Here is a 22180-nt window from a genome sequence, read left to right as displayed (position 1 = left end):
AGCCAGCATTTCCCTGATCCCCAAACCAGGCACAACCCTACCAAAAAGGAGAATTTCAGACCAATATCACTGATGAATATGGACGCTAAAATTCTCAACAAGATCCTAACAAACAGGATCCAACAGCACATTAAAAAGATTATCCACCATGACCAGGTGGGATTCATCCCTGGGCTATAAGGATGGTTCAACATTCGCAAATCAATCAATGTGATAGAACAAATTAATAAGAGAAGAGAGAAGAACCACGTGGTCTTCTCAATTGATGCAGAAAAAGCATTTGACAGAATCCAGCATCTGTTCCTTATTAAAACGCTTCAAAGTATAGGGATAGAGGGAACATTCTTGAACTTCATCAAATCTACCTATGAAATACCCACAGCAAATATCATCCTCAATGGGAAAAAGCTTGTGTCCTTCTCGTTGAAATCAGAAACACGACAAGGAGGCCCACTCTCACCAATCTTGTTCAATATAGTATTAGAAGTCCTAGCAACAGCAATCAGACAACAAAGGGAAATAAAAGATACCCAAATTGGTAATGAAGAAGTCAAACTCTCTCTATTCGCAGATGACATGATTCTTTATATGGAAAAGAATCCACCCCCAAACTACTAGAACTCCTGCAACGTGGCAGGATACAAAGTCAATGTGCAGAAATCAGTGGCTTTCTTATACACTAACAATGAAAATACAGAAAGGGAAATTAGAGAATCGATTCCATTTACTAGAGCACCAAGAACCATAAGATACTTGGGAATAAATGTAACCAAAGAGGTAAAGGATCTGTAATTGAGGAACTACAGAACACTCATAAAAGAAATTGAAGAAGACACAAAAAGATGGAAGACCATTCCATGCTCTTGGATCGGAAGAATAAACATTGTTAAAATGTCTATACTGCCTAGAGCAATCTATATTTTTAATGCCATTCCAATCAAAATTCCACCAGTATTCTTCAAAGAGCTGGAGCAAATAATCCTAAAATTTGTATGGAATCAGAAGAGACCCCAAATCGCTAAGGAAATGTTGAAAACCAAAAATAAAATGGGGGGCATCACGTTACCTGATTTCAAGCTTTACTACAAAGCTGTGATCACCAAGACAGCATGGTACTGGTATAAAAACAAACACATAGACCAGTGGAACAGAGTAGAGAGCCCAGATATGGACGTCAACTCTATGGTAATTTAATCTTCGACAAAACAGGAAAAAATGTACAGTGGAAAAAAGACAGTCTCTTCAATTAATGGTGCTGGGAAAACTGGACAGCTATATGTAGAAGAATGAAACTCGACCATTCTCTTACACCATACACAAAGATAAACCCAAAATGGATAAAAGACCTAAACGTGAGACAAGAATCCATCAGAATCCTAGAGGAGAACGTAGGCAGTAATCTCTTCAATATCAACCACAGCAACTTCTTTCAAGATATGTCTCCAAAGGAAAAGGAAAAAAAAGCCAAAATAAACTACTGGAACTTCATCAAAATCAAAAGCTTCTGCACAGCCAAGAAAACAGTCAAGAGTAAAAAGAGGCAACGGAGTGGGAGAAGATATTTGCAAATGACAGTACAGACAAAAGGTTGATATCCAGGATCTATAATGAACTCCTCAAACTCAACACACACAAAATAGACAATCATATCAAAAAATGGGCAGAAGATATGGACAGACACTTCTCCAATAAAGACATACAAATGGCTATCAGACACATGAAAAAATGTTCATCATCACTAGCCGTCAGGGAGATTCAAATTAAAACTACCTTGAGATATCACCTTACACCAGTTAGAATGGCCAAAATTACAAGACAGGAAACAACATGTATTGCAGGGGATGTGGAGAAAGGGGAACCCTCTTCCACTGTTGGTGGCAATGCAAGTTGGTGCAGCCTCTTTGGAGAACAGTGTGGAGATTCCTCAAGAAATTAAAAATAGAACTTCCCTATGACCCTGCCATTGCACTCCTGGGTATTTAGCCCAAAGATAAAGATGTGGTGAAAAGAAGGGCCATCTGTACCCCAATGTTTGTAGGAGCAATGGCCACGGTCGCCAAACTGTGGAAAGAACCAAGATGTTTTTCAACAAACAAATGGATAAGGAAGATGTGGTCCATATACACTATGGAGTATTATGCCTCCATCAGAAAGGATGAATACCCAACTTTTGTAGCAACATGGACGGCACTGGAAGAGATTATGCTAAGTGAAATAAGTCAAGCAGAGAGAGTCAACTATCATATGGTTTCACTTATTTGTGGAGCATAACAAATAGCATGGAGGACATGGGGAGTTAGAGAGGAGAAGGGAGTTGAGGGAAATTGGAAGGGGAGGTGAACCATGAGAGACTATGGACGCTGAAAACTAATGTGAGGGTTTTGAAAGAGCAGGGGGTAGGAGTCAGGTTCCCAGTGGTGGGTATTATAGAGGGTGTGGATTGCATGGAGCACTGGGTGTGGTGAAAAAATAATGAATACTGTTATGCTGTAAATAAAAAATAAATTTAAAAAATAAATAAATAATTTTCTTTAAAAAAAGCCTGACCTTTAATCTACATTTTGCCCAAGATCATGTTCCAGCTTTAATATCATCTAATTGGTGGTGGGGGGGAGTGAAGCAGGGAAATTTTGAGCTTTTAGAAAGTAGGAGCTATAGTTTTGTATTTCACAGGGCCAATGAAGAAGTTGCAATGTGTTTCATTTTAGCTTATTTCAACAGGTTGAAAGCATTCAAGAGGGGATCTGAGAGGGCCACGAGATAGGGCCACAAGTTAGAATTCTGAAATTCTCCCTGGTCTGCAGCCTGTCAAGGCTGGAGACATTTAGCTCCATTCCTGCTGCTCCCACACCGTGCATGGTCACAAATCTACATTAATACTAATAACATTGTGCCTCTCAGAACTCCCCAGAGAGTTTGCTAAGTTCTGTTTGAAGTGATTCTGGAAGTCAGAAGCCATGTGCATTTCCCAACAGGTCCTCACCCCATTCACTGGGCCGTCTTTGTCAGGAACAGTGGAGTCTTGCCTCAAAGGGGAAATAATCTGGGCGCCTGGGGGGTTCAGTGGGTTAAGCATCTGCCTTCAGCTCAGGTCATGATTCCAGGGTCCTGGGATCCAGCCCCGCATCGGGCTCCTGCTCAGCCGGGAGTCTACTTGTCCCTTTCCCTGTGCCCTGCTTGTGCTGTCTCTGTCTCTCTCTCAAATAAATAAAATCTTTTAAAAAGTGGGAGGATGGGGGGGGCAGAATAACCGATAATCCTCCCACCTCTTCCAACAATCATGAATTCATGAATTCATGAATCAACTGGCATGAATTCCCCATTCCAGTGGAACAGATCTGAGGGTTTGGACAAATGGAAGTAATAGCTTTGTTTTTGAAAGGGGTGCAGAACGAGTCCAGACTCAGAGAACAAAAACTACTGCCTCTGCTAGGTAGGACTTCACTGTCTCCCCGCTTCTTGTGCCGGAGAGCTTCAGTCATTCCTGGGGCCCTAGAGGGTTACTGAATACAGGGTGAAACAGAAACCCTGTTTGTGTGCCTCCACTAGTGTTTGGGGAAGAGGGTGGAGCTAAGTTTTGTCATTCTCATCTGGCCTCTGCTTCTACTTTGTTTTTTGTTTTATTTTTTGTTTTTAAGATTTTATTTACTTATTTATTTTAGAGAGGGAGAGAGTGAGAACAGGGGGAGGGGTAGAGGGAGAGGGGGAATCAGGCTCCCTACTGAACAAGAAGCCTGATGTGGGGCTGATACCAAGACCCTGAGATCATGACCTGAGGCAAAGTCAAGAGTGGGACACTAGGCCCACTGAGCCCCCCAGGCACACGTGCTTCTGCTTTGCTTTAATTCAAGGTGAACTGGTCTGTGGTTCAGCACCCACAAGGGTCACTGCCTCCCTTGGATGTATGTGTCAGTTTCCCCTGATGCTCTGCTAGTTCTAAGTCCTACCAGCCTCGGGAGGCTGGAGTCAGGGTGGTCTCATCCTCACCATTTAGCCCACAGTCAGTCACCCCCCTCACACCACATGGTTGACATCAGTAGTTTTCTAGACTTGCTTCGTCTGACTCCCAAGAAATGGTCTGGTGTTGAGGAGTTAGATTTTGGTTCTATGCCTGGTTCTGTCCGTTAGGATCCCGAGTCCATCCAACTACCCCATTTCATGCCAGGCTTGGAAAAGATAGCTTAACTCTCTCGACAGCAGCTGCCACTCTAAGGAAACATAAAGGATTCAGTCATACTGGTCACTTGGCACTCCGCAGATCACTATTTCCCAATCTGCAAGCACATCAGGGCATTTGGTGCATCAGGAAGACACTCTGAGAGGTGCCACGGCCTGGGGTTTCCTCATTGCCATTGGCTTCCGGTCTCTGCTCTCTCTAGCTGCTGTCACTGCAACTACATCTTGTTCTTCAACCTGATGTCATAGCCAGAAGTTTAGAGGTTCTTAGTCGGTAAGGAGTCTTCTGGAGCAGAGGGCACTCACTGAGCTAGGCAAGGTCAAGATCTATCACAACTGGGAGGCGGGTTGGGGTGATGGTCAGATCCAAGGGCACTGCTGGGAGGCTGCCTGCCTTCTCCACCCAGTTCTGGCACCTGTGGGTTCTGTGACATGGGCAGATCTGAAATCTCTCTAAGCCTTGGGGTTTTTTTATCCATAAAGTGAGGATGATAGGACCCACTTGATGGAGTTTCTTTGAGATTTAAAGAACACACCCCAGGCATTTAGAAACTTTCTCTGCACAAGCTTTAGCACTCAGTAGATCTTAGCTGTTGCTAGTTTTAACAATGTTTTAAATAATATAACATTTGAAGATATAAAATCATCTTCAACCCAACAGCAAAAGCATGGGAAGCTATTTAAAATCTCCAAAAGTAAAGCTCTAAATTTCTAGAAGTCGGTCATTAATTTGTTACAGCTCTCTGATGTTACTTTCTGGCTCATATAGTGAAAGGACTGACCTGTTTCTTGCTTTGTAGGTCATTTAATCCTTCCTGTAAACCCTGCAGGGTAGGCTACATTATTATTCTAATTTCACCCACAAGGAAACCAAGAGACAAAGCTGCAAAATAACTTGCCCAAGGTCAGATATCTTGTCTGTGGTGAGGCTGGACCTCAAAGTCAGGTCACATTGGGGATGGGGAGGGTGTCATAGGAGGGTCAGTCTGGACAGCCATGAGGTTGTTCTGCCTTGGAAGAAGTAATTTAAGCCCTGCCAAGGAAGAGATCACACATTTAAGTGTGCAACCTTCCCCTTTGGGTATCCACAAGAGAAATAATCCCATCCCTGGAAGCCCATCTTCCTCCTCTCTGCTCACTGTTCTTGTTTGTTTTGTGGGAGGCCGGTTAGAGTAGAGAATAATGCCCATTTTCCCTTTGCTGTGGCTTGGACACCTGTCCAGGTATCTTGGCAATTTGCAGGTAAGCAAAGACTTAGCATGATTCAAAACCTTTTATTAAAGGACAACCAAAACAATAAGTCTTGGTGCTTGATGAAATGTCTTGCAAGAAATGGATTGGGTCAAAGCACTTTCCATGCGAAGAATGGATTTCCACGCTCAGAATTAGCTCACTATGTTTGTTTGCTCCCTTCTACAGTTTCTCAGTGTCCCTAGGATGTCCGTCCAATTTTCAGTAGGGCACTATTTCCATTTCTTAAGCAATGTTGATGTATAAAATTAATCTGTGATTATTAAATGTCTTATGTCAGGCATTCCCACGATGTGGCTGGTTTTAACAACAACCTTTTGTTTGATCTGTGGAACTTTAAATGCTGGTAGATTCTTTAATTTGGAAAATGAAGAGAATCCTGAAGTGTGGATGAATATTGTAAGTCATGCCAAGTTCCAAAGGACATCACATAAGGCAGATGCATGGTCTTGTGAGAGCAGAAAGTCTCAAATAAGGGAACAGATAAAACATAGGTGATATGTGAGGTTTCTCTGAGAGTCAAGCTAGGGAGAACTTCCCTTTTGGCTGAGTAAATAACACTTTCCAGTAATGTGAAGCAAAAAAGAATTTATAGGCAATGTCCTTATTTGAATTTATATTTTTAAAATATTAAAAATTTCTATTCTAAGCCCCTTGGATATTATATATGACCACCTTCTCTGCAATCAAAAGGGGTCTCCAGAATTAGCTGGAGAACATAGTTATGTTAGAAAAATGGGTCAATACCTAATACCATCTCTACCCAACTACCCACCCCCAAATTTGCCAATAGCAGACATTTTTAATATCCTGCTAATTTTTTTTAAATCAAGACTTTACATAGTAAATTGATTTTGCAGTTACCTGGGGCTACAGATTTCAGATAATTCACCCCAATAAGTACACACAAGATACTTTGTTCTAGTTCCTTCCAAAACCTTTTGGAGAAGATGTAGAGCTAATGTCTGTGTTTTCACCGGGCAGAGTGAGATCATCACCTATAATGGCTACCCCAGTGAAGAGTATGAGGTCACCGCTCAGGATGAGTACATCTTCAGTGTCAACAGAAATCCCCATGGATGAAGAGATGCCCGGAGCCCAGGTATGAGATGCGTCTATCCTGCGAAGGCGACAGCATATCACTACACCTTAGGACTGGCTTTCCACTGAGAGAATGACTGGTTTATCAAACTTGGTTCAATTCTTAGATTAGTCTTTAAACAGTTAAAGGGAGTCTCCTTCTTTTCCAATTTTCTGAAGACGGCGAAGAACCTAAAAATATGAAGGGCAAGACAGATCTTGTTGACAGCAAACAGGCACGCTTGCTGGGGGTGTGAATGCAAAGGCGGGACCAACATTTCTTTCCTTCAGGACTCATTTCTCATGCAAAAAATTGCTGCATTCCAGGAAAGGGATTTCCTCACTCGCAAAGAGGTTGGCTGGGTTGCATGAAGTCTCTCCTGCCCCCTTTAGAATCAATAGGCCCCCTTTGGCAGGACTAAAAAATCAAATTAGATGACCCTGATGCTTCTGAAACATTTTCCAGGTAGGAAAATTGGAACATTCTTCCTATATTTTGATCAGAGGGACACAAGTATTGTGGGAGGAAGGAGCATGGTGTTGATATGGCCTAAATTCTAGCATGAACAGTCAGCCACGCAAAAGCAGAGGAAATTACTCTTTAAGTAGGGACAAGTCACTGCAAAGCTCAGGATGAGTGAAGAACAGAGAAGAAGGAGCAGAGTATCTGGGAAGACAGGAGGGCAAATACTTTACCCCATCACTGAACTTGTCTGCCCTGCCATTCATATTCAGAGGTGGCTAAAATCGCCATTCGACTTCTGTCCTCCAAAAAAGAAAGGCATAATTCTAGAGATTCAGAATGAAAATTGAGAGTGGGAAAAAGGTGAGGGTAAGAGACAAGTGGCAGAAGTCGCAATTGACTCTGTGATCATTAACAAATCAGTTTCTTGGACAAGTTCCTCTTTAGAATGTATTTGACCAAAAATTATTCATCCCGTATCTGAAATTCAGATCAACGCCATCCTAAGTCTTCCTGTTAATCTTTGTTTTCTTTCTTTCTTTCTTTCTTTCTTTCTTTCTTTCTTTCTTTCTTTCTTTCTTTCTTTTTTTTCTAAATCTGGCAACACCAGGCTTGGAGGGAGGGGGCTGGGAAGCATAAAAGGAGGGCATTTTTCTCCTTTCCAAGGATGAAGAATTTGGGGAAGGTTTGGAGTTAAGAACCATGGGTTAAGTGTATTATTCTAAAAACTTTACATTAATTTATATCTGAGAAACCTCTCAGCATCCCTAAGAGGTCAGTACTATGAATAGTTACCATTTTACAGGTGATGAACCTGAGCAGGCTGTGTAACAGGCTCAAAGTCACACGCACATAGCGAGTGATGGAATCAGGACTCAAACCCAGTCAGCTCCATAGCCTGTGCTCTTAACGCACTAAATTATGGTGCCTTTTGGAACCTTCTGCATTGGTTCACCTCATCTCCCTGAATACCCTCCCCCTCAAGAATTTGACAGTCATCAGAGGGATGTTAAGCTGACTCTATTATATTTGGGGTTTTCAAATGCTCTCTGGTGGGCAGAGGCTGGGGATTTGGCTAGAAGCTTGGAGAGGAAATCAGTCACTGTCCACTTATGCTCCCATCCTCCTCCTCCCTGGAAGAGGCAAGGGATTCCATTTTCCTGTCGTTGCCAGACCCCTGAGATATGCAAATGTGAATTCCTAGAGCTGGGAGCACAGTTTACAAGCACCCACTGCGGTGTGAAAAAGAACTGGGCTTGTGTCCTGGTTCTGCATCTTGTTAACCAGGTGGCTCCTTGGGAAAGGTACTTCACTACCTTAAAGCTCAGTTTCTGCAGCTGCAAAATGAGGATCCTTAAAGTAGTAGCTACTTGGTAGAGGTATAATGAGGCCATAACAAGCTCCTGCATGTTCATCCATCAGCACAGCACATGCTTGGGAATAATAAACATGCTTGAGAAACTTACACGTGACTCTCCCCCTCTACACCAATAAATGAAAAGGGGAAAGGTGAATGCTGGTCTTGGATTTTGCTTCTTCTGGTGTGGGGTGTATATGTGGGAGGGGTTTCTATCATGTTCTGAGATGTTCTCTTTATCATAAGTTATATTCTCTCCCCTCTCTCTCTTCTCCCTTCCTCCTTGCAGGATCCCGGCCAGTCGTGTATTTGCAACATGCCTTATTTGCAGACAATGCCTCTTGGTTGGAGAATTATGCCAATGGCAGCCTTGGGGTCCTTCTAGCAGATACAGGTTATGATGTCTGGATGGGAAACAGTTGGGGGAACACTTGGTCAAGAAGACACAGAACACTGTCAATCACTAAAGAAAAATTCTGGGCCTTTAGGTAAGCCTCACCTAAGAAAAATCATGTGGAAAATTGGAGACAATTTATTTGAATATAATAGTGTGGGTGATATTAATACTAATCCATAACATTGGAAGGCACATAGTTCCTTGTAGTTTCTACTAATATCTCAAAGCAAAGAAACAGCAGGAATTTAGATTTCCACTGATTGGCCCACAAGTTAGTTACATCATTTTAACGCAATGGTTTTTTAACATCCAATTTTATCCAATACTATACTATATAAATATATCCCAAGAGACAGCTCAGGGAATTACTGTGACCAGGGCACACACTCATTCAATCAATGTTTGCTGAGTGTCTCCTGTATGTACAGTTATAGGCTCTGAGTACTCAAGAGTGAGAAAAGTGCCTGACTTCGTGAAATGTCTATTCATTCTAGTGCAGCTAATCCAGGTCTTTTCTCTTGGACAGAGATGGTCTGTGCCAGTACTGTATTTTATTTAGAGAAATTCTGGTTGTAACTGTAGTAGATACCATTTTCAAGAGAACCCCAAAGCAAGGTTTTTAAAACCTTGCTGATGGGCCATAGAGAACAATCTCCTCATATGCTACCTCCTTGTTTTACTGAAAGTATTTCTGCTGTCACCAGAGGACAGGCTGATTCTTGCAAGATATTTCCCTGTTCGTGGCTAAGCTCCCTGTTGGTTTGCAAGCCTACTGCTAGAACAGAGTGTGCTTTCTTACCATGCTAATGAAATATTCAGCACCCGCTGGCAGGTGGGGAATCAAGGAAGGGTAGAATAAATTGTTAGGGTCAGAGCCTTTGGGCAGGAACAAACATCAGGAAATATTTTGTGTCACTGCCCCTTGTCAGGGAGCTTGGAACTTGTTTGCTGTAAGACATCACAAGAATTTTCTTATACTTGGGAATGTCAGTTTACAGATTTCCTTACATGTCCTTTTGATAAGCAACCCTCGAGCTCATAGGCTACCTACAGCTACTGAGTATTTTGAAGGTCTTTTTGTTCTCCTGCGTGAATGCCAGCTGAACTAGTGCTGTGGCATTTTGGTAGATATGGAACATGTCTCTGATACAGGAAGAAACATCAACAGCAGGTGCACCTGAGTCATGCCTTGCCTGTCATCCAGTCCCTTGAGCAGGCCTGCTCCCAAATGGGCATGATGATCATTTCACAGATGAGCAAACTGAAGCTCAGAGCGTTTAAGTAATGTATCAAGAGTTTTTCAGCCAGAGTCATGATCTGCCTCCAGTTCTGCTTCTAAAACTGAGTGTTCTATAGCCTGAAGGTCTGGAAGGGCTCTGTGGCTGTTTGAAGAAGAGGCAGGCCGAGCAGGGGAAGGGGGAGGGGATGGGAGGAGGAAGGGGAGGACAGGCCTTCAGACCATACACACAAGGCTGAAATCAGTCCTGCTATTAGACAGTAACACACAGAAATGCATCAAACGGAAGCTACTCTAGCCCACGTGTAATTGGATGAAGAATTAAGTGCCCACCAGCATTCTGGGCATGAAAAATAGGTGAGCGGGTGCTCTGAATGTTCAACTTGATGGCAAGTACTTACGAGCCCCTGTTTCATTTTGCAGTTTTGATGAAATGGCCAAATAAGATCTCCCAGAAATAGTAGACTTAATTGCAAATAAAACCAGTCAACAGAAGATGTATTTCATCGGGCACTCCCTTGGCACTACCATAGATAGGTTTACAAATGTCAATGTTTTACAAGGGTCAAGGCCTCACAGGCGTTCACCTTTCTTGAATTTCAGAAACTGTGTGTCAAGCAAATCTTTCTTCCATTTCTGGTTACAACAGCACTTTTGTAATGGTGATAGAATTTCCATGTGCCCCAAATCTAACATATTTCCAAAGAGTAAGTTTCTAGGTCCCTTCTGCACAAAACTAGTAAGGCCTAATGACATGAAATATCCCTGAAAAATAAGTACGTGTTGATCATATCTTCCTCCCAACCCATTTGGGATTTTAAAAAATAGTAAAAGAGTGAGGTTATACTTACATTTAAATGAATTGAAAATAATACGATCACTTTTTTTAAAAAAGATTTTATTTATTTATTAGAGAGAGAGAGAACAGATGAGAAGGGGCGGGGCAGAGAGAGAGGGAGAAGAAGACTCCCAGCTGAGCAGGAAGCCCAATGCGGGGCTTAATCCTGGGACTCCAGGATCAGGACCTGAGCCAAAGCAGACATTAACCAACTCAGGCGTCCCTATGGTCACTTTTTTTTTTTTTAGTTGATACACAAAAGCATATATAAACTGGGTTTATCTATTTAACATGCAATTTAGTATTTATGGACTAGCAATTTAATGTAAGTACTATGTAGAAAATGTTTAGAAGTCCAAGATCCTTCTCTTTGAAAATGTACTTCCTAATGATTTCCTAGATCTTTTCAGAGAAAATAAAAAATCCAGCTCCAAATAAAAATTTAGAGGAATCATTATATGAATATTGTGAATTTGTTAGTGATCTTCCACTAAAGCTTCCAATTTTAAGGACACAGATTCAAATTAGGTCCATCTGAACACCCCCTTCCACCCCCAGTGAGGGTGTTTGGGCATGTGGAGGAACCAGATGGAGAAGGAATGGCTTGAATAGGGTCTAGAAAGTGGGCAGGATGCAGATGTGCTCTTACATCTGATCTGCAAAGAAAACAGAAAATATCTGATCAGCATTGCTCTGCCTTGTATGTAGGGCATGAATTTTTCAGTGGGCATCTTCTGCATTTGGGGCAGAGCAATTTTTGTTATGTGAGAAGGATCCACTCTTCACAAGACATTTAGCAACCCAGTCTCCGACTCACACTGCTGGTCAGTGTGAGCACAGAACAACTCACCTCCATATACTTCAAGAGATCTTCTACAGGAAGTGTTAGACCAATATACAAGTTTCAATCTTTGTATCAATTGCTCAGCCAATTAATACAAAGTCAGTTCTTTTTCTGGCCAAGATGGTTTTAGTGTTTCAATAAGACTTTCAGGGAGGGGGAAAAAAAAAAAAAAAGCAAGCGTGTGTGTACACACGCACACACACACACACACACACGCTTACACACAGTGGGGGGCCCAGAAAGGCATCTCAGAGAACCAAAATACACAGATAGACCACATCCTTGCCCATGCAGTGCTCCTCTCCACCCTTATCTTCATGGGGCTTGAAATGCTTGCTATGCTGTTGCTGAAAAGTCAGAGCGGATAGAGATGGCTGGTCCTTACCAGGACCACAGGGGACTAAGAGAAATCAGGGAACATTCTAGAGGTCGGTCAGCACCCAGTAAAGCCCTGGAAGGGATGACATCTCTGCACTGTGAGAAAAAAGCAACTGCGGGATCACTGGATAATACCGCATCAAGAACTGATGTGTTTCCCTCCCGTGAACCGACTATTTACTTCTGGAAGCTCTGTGACTCATCCTGGCATCTCAGGGTTGGGGTAAAATGACAGCATTGCCAGTGCTTAGCCCACACTGGGGGGTGAAGCTGTCCCCGAGACTCCTCGGCAGTGGAGGCTCACTCAGTTTATCCCTCACTCTCCCCAGAGAAATTGAATTGTCTAGAATACAAGAAAAATGGACATGAGAGCAGACAGGACTAAGGGCATATTATCTTCACAGAAACTCAGAAGAGTTTCTCAGTTCACCCGTGGGATTATTGCAACAGAAGGAAAAAGTGTCAAAGCAGAATCCCACTTTTGTTAGTAGAAACCCTGCCTCAGTATTTTCCAATTTTTACAAGATTGTCTTGTCTCCTGTTCTCTTAGGGTTTGTAGCCTTTTCCACCATGCTGGAACTGGCACAAAGAATCAAAATGAATTTTGCCTTGGGTCCTGTGGTCTCATTCAAATACCCCAAGGGCATTTTTACCAGTTTTTTTCTACTTCCAAATTCCATAATCAAGGTAGGCTCCTCATTGTTGCCAAAATGTCTCTGAGGATCCCATTTTGGATCGTAGATCCTTACTATTTTAAAGTCTATTATGAAGCAATAGTGGGAAAGTAGGAAATTTACATGAAATCTGTAGAAACCAGACTCTGTGACCATGTGCTGTGTGTGAGTGTGTATGTGTGTGTGTGTGTGTGTGTGTACCCATGTACATGTCTACGATTCCCATACATAACTTACTATACTCAGATCTATGAACAGATCTGGATTGTCAGAATTTCGAGATGAAGTGAGCACAGTGTAGCTAAACATCCACTCAAGTTTTCTTGTTCCATTCTTATTCCACTGGGCAGGTCAGTAAATTCACAATGCCCAAATGAAAGACATTTTTCAAGTTCCCGATAATCCCTGACATTTCTGACTTTAATATTAGATGAGCCTGAATACGACAACCCCTTCCTGTAGGGGGGTTTGCTTTAATTTACCAAGGCTATGATTCCAAAATCTAAATGTCTAACAGCTCAATTATTTGTTCAGAATTTATTGGTTATTTTCCAAGGTTGAAGATGTAGTTTGGTTGCCAATTGTGAATTTGGGACTTTATCCATCAGAAGTCTTTTATATATTTTTTTCTGTTTGCTTTTTCTTTTTCTAAAAAGGTCATTGCCATGATAAACATAGTATTTTGGCAAAATTGCCCCTTCAATTTGGGGTGTCAGCTAAAATGGACATGGGCCAAAATGAAATCAAGTAGACTGATAAGGGCTTCACAGTAATTCACACGTAAAATGAGGCCTGGGTTTAAGGTGAAGGAGTGAGAATGGGAAAAAAAATTATTTGTGGGCGAACACAAGGATGAATTTCCATAGAACCTAATGATTGGTTGCATAGTTTATTGTGTTGTTTACTATAAGCTCAGATGATGCAAGTTCCCTTTTGTGGGGTTGATGGTTCTGTTGCCAAAATGTGACTAACATCAGTTAGTTTGGGATGTTTTCTACATTTGGGTAGAGTTGAGCAGACAAAATAGTTACATTACATTGGGAGGCAGATACGTCTGTCTCTATATCATTTTTATAATATATGGCTTTGTGGGCATAGGTAGGGTCTGAGGCTTATCTCAGTTTCCTATAATTGACTGTCAGATTTCTTGCCCCTTTCAGTGCCATTCCCTGATACCTCCAACCACTTCATGTCTGTGGCCAGAAACTCCAGTCTTTCCAACTGGGCGCCCCGCTCGCAAGCTTACTCTCTCAAACCCTACACGTTTTAACTGTACTGCATCCCGTGATTTCAAGTATTTTCTGTCCAGTGGTCCCCTTCCCTCAGTATGAACACCATAGTCTACTTTCCAGTCCAAGAGCTGGCTCCACTGGGACACTGCTAAAAAGACAGTGTGGCCATGGGTAGTAGGGGAAACCCTGCTTTTCCTTCCTAGTCAAGGCAATGTCTAGCCTTAAGGAGAAAATGTTCTGGCTCTCTTGCCAGTTAATGAGAAATGAGAAACACAGGCAATCACTGATTGGACGGGATAGGGGAGCTCCACCATGGAGAAGTGAATTTGGAGTTGAAGAGCCTGACTGCAATCTCTTTTTAAATGATATTTGTTGATCTTCCCTGCATAGAGATGGATTCATAAGTAGTTCCTTTTCCCAAGTGACTTAGTCTCCTTAGCAGAAACACCAAATACAAATGGAAATAGATCTCTAAGAATCCTTATTCCTGGGATGAAGGGAATGTCAAGAAGCCAGAAATCAGTTCTTGAAAGGATAATTATTGTTTATTTTCACAGGGTATTTTTGGTACCAAAGGTGTATTTCTAAAGACAGGAAAGGAACCCACTCTCAAAATCTGCAACAATAAAATATTATGGGTGATATGTAGTGAATTTATGTCCTTACAGGCTGGATACGACAAGAAAAATATGAATATGGTATGTACAATGATTATGGGGCCATTTGATGCTTTAAGAGATTCTAGCTTTTTTAGACTCACTTTGGTGGATCTATCACGCTGCATAAACAAATGTGGTTCTCTAAACTGTAAAGGCAGAGATTTGCTATGCCTAGATTGAGTATTCAATGGTGCATGATTATGAGAACTGGGGGGGGGGAGTATGTGGGTTCATCCTTCCATCCATGGTCATATTAGGAAAACAGATGTCCATCATGAGTTTTGCACATTCCCTATCAGCCACCATTACTATAGTTAATGAGATTTTAGAAATGATACCCTGCATTAAAAAAAAAAAAAAATCACAGAAAAGAAGAGAAGTCCATATAAGTATACAGCTTATTTCCTTTGTGCCTTCCTTTGATGGGTGACTTTGGCCTCAGTTAAAACTCCCCACTTAACTTGGAAAGCACAAGACAAAATGGAACAGAGATAGAACTCTTCTCCCTCAAAAGATGGGCAAGGCTGCTTCATCAACTCTTTGTTTCCTGTTATGGAGAATTCAAGGAGGAAGTGTGTACATCTGCGGGGTACTGTGGTTGGATGGCTAGTTCTGTCCCATTGCATATGACTGCCAGCAAGGCTGATACAGTGAAGCCAGTCCCCAAATGACTGTTCTCGCCAGCCCATCCTACTCCTATTCAAGAGGCGAACTTGAACCAAACCAAAATAAGAGAAGGACCATTGTTCAAAGTTTGCTTATTCAACAATAAATATTTTCAATAGATTACTTTCCTTCTGAAGAGTTCTAAGACATAGGATTCCCATTACTAGTATATCTCTATAATTTTCATCTCTATAATGTTTACAAAGACCAAAGCACAGTGCATCTGAAGTGATTATATTTAGCTTTTCTTCTGCAATATTTTATTTTAGCCTCAAAAAAGCCTGGCACAGTATGATTTTTGTATCTTTTTTTTATTTTATTTTATTTATTTATTTGGCAGACAGAGATCACACGTAGGCAGAGAAGCAGGCAGAGAGAGAGAGAGAGAGAGAGGAGGAAGCAGGCTCTTTGCTGAGCAGAGAGCCTGATGTGGGGCTCGATCCCGGATCCTTGGGATCATGACCTGAGCCGAAGGCAGAGGCTTTAACCAACTGAGCCACCCAGGCGCCCCTGATTTTTGCATCTTCATTTAATAGGTGAAAATACAGAAACCCACAAGTTGTCCAAAGTCACCAAGCTTATAATTAACAGAGTTAAGTTCCAAAGCTAAGGTGGTGGGATGTGCCCGTCAGGGACCATGCACACCCACGCACATGCGCACAACACCCCTCCAAGTCCCGAAACCCCACTCGCAAATTATCCTGGAGCTAGTGCAGGATTGCGCTAAAGCAACCCATGCTTTTACTCATAGTCAGGTGCCTGACATGAGCTCTTCTTTACCTACGTGATTTAGCCTCATTATTTCTCAAACCCCATCTTGGTTTGCTACTCTTAGAACACTCGTTCTCTGCTTCTGCGAGGTATCGTTCCTTTCCCTGGGTGATTTCTGCTATAATATGTTTTCTTTCCCTCCAGAGTCGAATGGACGTGTATATGTCACATGTTCCCACTGGATCATCAATGCAGAACATCCTGCATATAAAATAGGTAGTGTCTTTGCCATGGAAGGACTCTTCGATCTTATTTCAGCACATCTGAAAGGACAGAGTTAGCAGGTCTAACCCCTAGAAGTTTTGAAACTGGCTTCTACTTTGTCTCCATCACCATCTCTGGTTTGATTTTCCCAGATTGTAAGGAAAAGGGCAAGTTATGGTACAGACCAAGTATGTGACAAAAATGAACCCAGTCTTAGATGGGAGCTTGGAAAAAAGACCCTGAGCTGAAGCAGGAGGTAACCAGGAAAAGCCTCATGGGATCGAACCTTCCTGGACAGAGAACTACCTGAGCTTTGACTTTCCCCTGAGGAGTCCTGATTTTCCCTTAGCTGTCCCTTCAAACCAAGGGCAGTCATTGCTTCCCTTTCTGCTGGCCTTGTGCTTCTAGAGGTAAAAATGTATTTCTATCCTTCTAATGACCCAGGAGTCTTATTTTCTTCCCAGGGCACAGTGGTTTTCTAAGATTTACTGTTAACAATTGTGATTCTTACTCTGATGATTTTTTCCAAAAAACATGTATTTCAGCTTTACAGCTCTGATGAATTCAGAGCTTATGACTGGGGAAGTGAAGCAGAGAACATGCATCACTACAATCAGGTGAGCTGTTTGGAACGGCCCCAGAAGGGTGGTTTTGAGACATTATAATAAGAAATTATTGGAGGGTGAAAAGAATCCAACCTGACAATTGTTGGCATTCCCACTGACAGAGCTTTTTAAAAAGTGACTAATTTAAATATGCGTTCATTGCAGAACATCTAAAAATAAATAGGCTAGAAATAAAAGAGGCATGTCCAAAGGAATTAATATAATGTATAATCCCTCCACTCACAAAACACAAGATGTATCAATATTTTACTGCATTTATCCCAGTCTTCTCAATGTTGCTGCTTTCACACAATTTTTAATCTTGCTTTTTCATGTACAGTTATGCAAGACCTAGCCCATGCCATGGAGGTGGTTTTTAACATATTTTTCGTTGACTGTATAATAATGAAAATTGTTTTTTAAAAATCTATAAAAGTATACAGGGAAAATGAATACCCAGTTCTCGATACCAACAGAAAAAAATATAGGATCCTACATGAAAATTATAAGAATATTATCCACCCATGATGAGTTGAGCCATTAGCCACTTTTTGTTGTTGTTGTTGTTTATTAAAAGATTTCATCTATTTCCTTGACGGAGAGAGAGAACACAAACAGGGGAAGCAGCAGGCAGAGGGAGAAAAAGAAACAGGGCCTCTGCAGAGCAGGAGGACCCCAATGTGGGACTCGATTCCACTGACCCTGGGATCATGACCTAATCCGAAGGCAGTTGCTTAACCAACCAAGCCGCTCAGACACCCTTTAGCCTCTTTTTCCCATCTGATATTTCACACTAAACTTTGTTGACTCATCTAGGCCCTCTATTCCTGTGATAAATCCTGTTGCCACCATTTCTTTTCTCACATTCAGGTGCTGGGCTTCTCCATATGAATCAGACACATTAAATTAAATTTTCCCAATGTTTTCCCAGACTGATGTATTGAAGGCAATTTATTTGTGCAAATATAGACCAATTACATTGTTTCTAAGCATCGAAACAGTCAATCAGACTAACCGATTTCTCCATTAGTGAATGGATTGAATTGTGGGACAAATGATTCTACTAGCCCTAAGGACAACTTAAGAGAGCTATGTATATTTTTATTATTTTTTAAGCTTGATTAAGGTGTAATTTACATACAATGAAATTCACAAATTTTCCAATTCAGTGAGTTTTGGCAAACACACTCATTTGGGTAACCATGCCATAATTTAGATATAGAAGTTACCACTATGCCCAGATGTTTTCCCCTGCCCCTCAGACTATATATTCACAGATGAATATATTTGCAAATGCTTAGAATAAGGCCAAGGAAAAAAGAAAAACAGAAAAACAAAAACAAAACAAAATAAAATAAAAAAAAACAGCCACAACAAATGTGAAAAGAATTACCTTCAGAAAGGAGAAGAAAGGCAGACTGAATGGGGAGAATGTGAAGGAATTAGGGAGACTCTCAATTTGGATTTGACATAATTCTTTTTTCTTCCATTATTTTTTTAAAATATTTTTATTTATTTATTTGACAGACAGAGATCACAAGTAGGCAGAGAGGCAGGCAGAGAGAGAGCGGGAAGCAGGCTCCCCGCTGAGCAGAGTCTGATGTTGGGGGGGCTCGATCCCAGGACAGAGAGATTTTAAGGCAGAGGCTTTAACCCATTGAACCACCCAGGTGCCCCTCTATCATTATTTTTAATGGGCATATTATACTTATAAATTGTTTCCATTTACAAGAAAATAAAATAAAAATTTCACCCATACACTTAAGACCATTGTTAGTCAAGCTCTTTCTTTTTCAGCTCTATTGAGGCAAAATTGACAAAATTGTAAGATTGAAGGATACAACGTACTGACTTAAGTGTGTGGGAGGGTCAGTGTCCTTAGAATTTCTCCATGGTTCGCTGGTTCCATCTGAGTCCAGGCTGAGCCTGTTTGCTTTGAGTATGATTTTAGGTCACTTGAAGTTAATTTCTATTCTATTCTAGCCTCATCACTTTGTCATCTTCTTAAGTTCCCAGCCCAATCTTTGAGCCTGTTGCATTTTATCGAGAATAAGGAGATTCACTCATGTAAGCTCCACGAGGGTAGAGATTTTCTTCTGTTTTGTTCACCAGATGTTTTATCACCTGGGAGAGGCCCTGGCACTTCGTGGGCCCTTAACATCTACTTGTTGCATGAATAAAATTTCTTAAAGTCCCTCTTATGCATCTTAAAATGTCGCTGTCCCCTTCTCTTCTTCCTTCCTCTTTCAGAAAATGAAGACCCACTTATTTCCCAAGTTTGTGGGCCTGTGCCCTTGGCCCCATCTCTTCTTATCTCCTCTTCTTCCTGGTTCCCATTACACTCTTTTTTTTAAAGATTTTATTAAATTATTTGACAGACAGAGATCACAACTAGGCAGAGCGGCAGGCAGAGAGATGGGTAAGCTGGCTCCTTGCTGAGCAGAGAGCCCCATGTGGAGCTCGATCCAAGGACCCTGAGATCATGACCTGAGCCAAAGGCAAAGGCTTAACCCACTGAGCCACCCAGGTGCCCCTCCCATTACACTCTTAAATGAACTGCTGTTCTTTATGAAAAACAAAAAAGCCTTCCATCAACCTATGGATTCTATCACTCATCATTCCAACGCTCTCAATTTAATCAACATTTTTTTAAATATTTGAAAGGACTGAGTTTCTCCATTTCTTTCCCTCTTCCATTCACTCCTGAACCCCAGAGCTGGAGTTTGGGTCTTCATCTTTCTATTACAGCTACTGTATTTAAAGTCACTTGTGCCTTTTGATTGCCACAATCCAGTGGCCTGCTCCAATGCATGTCCTGTGAGCTCCCAAGGCACCTTTGCCATTCACTCCCCCAACACAGACTTCCATAATGTGGTGATCTTGAGTTTTCCCTTCTCTTTCTGATTATTTCCCTCATCCTCCATCGCCACTGGCTGCTTTCTATCGCCCCCATTCACAAATGATCAGCCTTCCTCCTCTCTCCCTTTCTCCATTGGAGAATGTAGTCCTAACCTATAGCTTCAACTATCCCTTCTCTGGACCATCCCTGCTGCATGTCTAGATTGTTCCAGAATCTACCTCCAGCCTATTCCTTCCTCAAGGCATCTCAGACCGATGGTCCTTACAGTTACCCTCAGACAGAACTCTGAGAAATGACCCTGCCTCATCCTCCCAAACTTCTGAAAGATGTCAAAATATCTTAGGTTGGCCCTTCACTATCTGTCTCCAATCTTCTATCCTCCTGCATTCTCTCACACAGTTTCATCCCGGGGTTCTCTGGACAGCTTGCCATCCTGACCATGGTGTACATGTTCTTGCTACCTGCTAGGAAGCCCTCTCACCCTCATCCCTATGTGACAGAATCCAACGGTCCCTCCAGAGTCATTTCAGATGATTCCTCTTCCTCAGAAGCCCACAGGCGGAAGTTGTGTCTTCTTCACCTTCACTGCCATTGTATTTGGGGAGTGTTTAGTGGCATTTGACATACCCTACTTTGTAGGCAAATGTCTGTTGACCTATCTTACGTCCTTCCTTCATGCTCCTTGAAGATGCAGACCATTGCAGGTGTTCTTTCTACTTCCCTCGGTGCCTGACAGAGCTGCACTTGTAGTCAATGCTGAGCCCAGTAGCTGAACCCAGCAGTTGCTGTGAGGAGATTTCACTCACAAATGCTCTTTCTCTTCCATAGAGCCGTCCCCTGCTCTATGACTTGACTGCCATGAAGGTGCCTACTGCTATGTGGGCTGGGGGCCATGACGGCTTTGTGATGTTCCGGGATGTGGCCAGGGTAATCCCCCAAATCAGGAATCTCCAGTACTTCGACCTCTTGCCTGACTGGAACCACTTCGATTTCATCGGGGGCCTGGATGCTCCCCAGCGAGTGTATAGTAAAATCATAGTCTTGATGAAGTCATATTCCTGATGGCAAGGAATTCCTTTTTGTTAAAAGTTGCTTGCCAGACCAGGGTAGGCTTTGGGAAAGAGACTGATCAGCAGGGAGGCCTCCTCTGGCGTCCTTCCACTCATTTGTGTTGCTAAGGGTTTCCCTTACCCACCATCCCCACTAGGAGTTATTTCAACTGTGTTGCTCACCAGCTGAGAAATCTCCAACCTTCCCCCCTCAGTCAGAGGAGGCCCCATTTTTCACCTCTGCGAAATATGCCCATGGGAGAGTAGTTCAAAGAGGCCTTTTTCTTTCCTCATTAATGTCAATTTCTTAAAAGGAGAGACTTTGCAAAGGCAGCCATTTGGAAATATATTTGGGGAGGCAGTGATCTTCTGACCTACCTGTAATCACCGTTAGTGCCAGAGACATGACGGCCATCTGTAAACAGGCCATGAAAATAAGCTCTGGCCCACATCCAGTAGGAAAGAGAACATCACGCTGGAAAAGACTAACAAAATGGAAGTATTCCCATGAAGGACTAGGTAGAATATGCTGAATTACTGATTATTCTGAAGGTACAACACATAAGAAGTAAATCTCTCACATCTTGCCCTAAAGATAAGTTAAACTGATCACCAGCAGTGTCTTCATGGTCAAAGTGGGATTTATACTATTGCTTGAACCCAAATGACATTTAAAGCAGCTTCCAGAAAGCCTATGTTGCAGGGGGCACTAGGAATATTCCCAGTCTTGCTCTATTTTATTCTCTAAATGATGCCAGACATTGATTCTAGGATTTAGTACAGAATTCCAAGAGCAGCATGAAGTTTTGTGTCCATTTCTGGATTCCTGAGCAGTGGAAACTTGGAAAAGTTCTTTACCCTCTGTGAAGATGTCACTAATGGACAACTGTTTACATCCCTCAAGGAATGAACATACCTCCCACAGTTAATTTTTAAAAAGTAATGTATGTTAGCCCCCCAATATTTGCATGTTGGACCAGGGTCTTTTGGATGTCAAATACCACATAATCATTCTTTAATAAATAATTCATACCTCATCATTTTTAACCTTAATTTTAATGTCTTTCAAAAGAATAACAATTTTAATACACTTGGGAAGCCATTTGAAGTGCAAATCCATCCATATTTATATAACTTTTATTTACCGAGATTATACTATCCAAGTTTATCAGTTTTAAGTGAGTTTTATGGAACTCTTCTGAAGAATGAAATGTAGTTTTATTTTTTTTCATTTAAATTCAAGTAGCCAACATATAGTATATCATCAGTTTAAGATGTAGTGTTCAATAATTCATCAGTTGCGTATAACGCCCAGTGAAAATGTGGTTTTCATATTAACAATACAGCCTTTCAAAGTCACATTTAGCCAAATTAACCAAAATGTATTAAATAATATAACTATTATAACAAATAGAAGAGGCATAAGTAAGTCTGAGAAC

The 22180-nt window shown here is 41.7% G+C and overlaps 1 pseudogene across 1 annotated transcript; it reads left to right on the top strand.

Moving 5' to 3' along the window:
• Positions 1-5718: 5718 nt before the first annotated feature.
• Positions 5719-20754, top strand: LOC309859116 (lipase member N-like; annotated as a pseudogene). Its single transcript has 9 exons — positions 5719-5826; positions 6412-6529; positions 8617-8815; positions 10385-10494; positions 12572-12708; positions 14485-14625; positions 16168-16239; positions 16773-16844; positions 20521-20754. The product of its transcript is annotated as a lipase member N-like (transcript).
• The last annotated feature ends 1426 nt before the right edge of the window (positions 20755-22180 follow it).

The sequence above is a fragment of the Mustela nivalis genome, assembly GCF_964662115.1.
Source record: "Mustela nivalis genome assembly, chromosome: 2".
NCBI classification, from domain to species: Eukaryota; Metazoa; Chordata; class Mammalia; order Carnivora; family Mustelidae; genus Mustela; species Mustela nivalis.
Note: the sequence above shows the minus strand (reverse complement) of the source record. Positions and strands in the feature narration are given on the sequence as shown.